Source organism: Balaenoptera borealis (assembly GCF_965194805.1).
Source record: "Balaenoptera borealis genome assembly, chromosome: 4".
NCBI classification, from domain to species: Eukaryota; Metazoa; Chordata; class Mammalia; order Artiodactyla; family Balaenopteridae; genus Balaenoptera; species Balaenoptera borealis.
In genome coordinates this window covers 141,943,786-141,944,071 of record NC_138861.1, presented here as the reverse complement: position 1 = coordinate 141,944,071, position 286 = coordinate 141,943,786, and positions in this window count along the sequence as shown.

Sequence of the window (286 nt, the reverse complement as noted above, 5' to 3'; positions counted from 1 at the left end):
TAAAGAGAACAAAAGCAGCCATTATCCATATAATTCTATTTTTTAAATGAAAATTTGAATTAAAATAGCTCAGTTAATGAAAGTAATTCTTCTCAAACAACTGTTAATTAATGTGTCTAACATAATACTGAACATGGATTAAATGTCATTAAACAACTAGCATTGCTAGATATGAGAGAATAATTCTAATTTGAAATTCAAATTTATAAAAGAAATGAACAAAAACTTGGAATAGATGAAATAATAATTTATTAAACTCAGAAAAAATTGAAAAAAAGACAAAAGT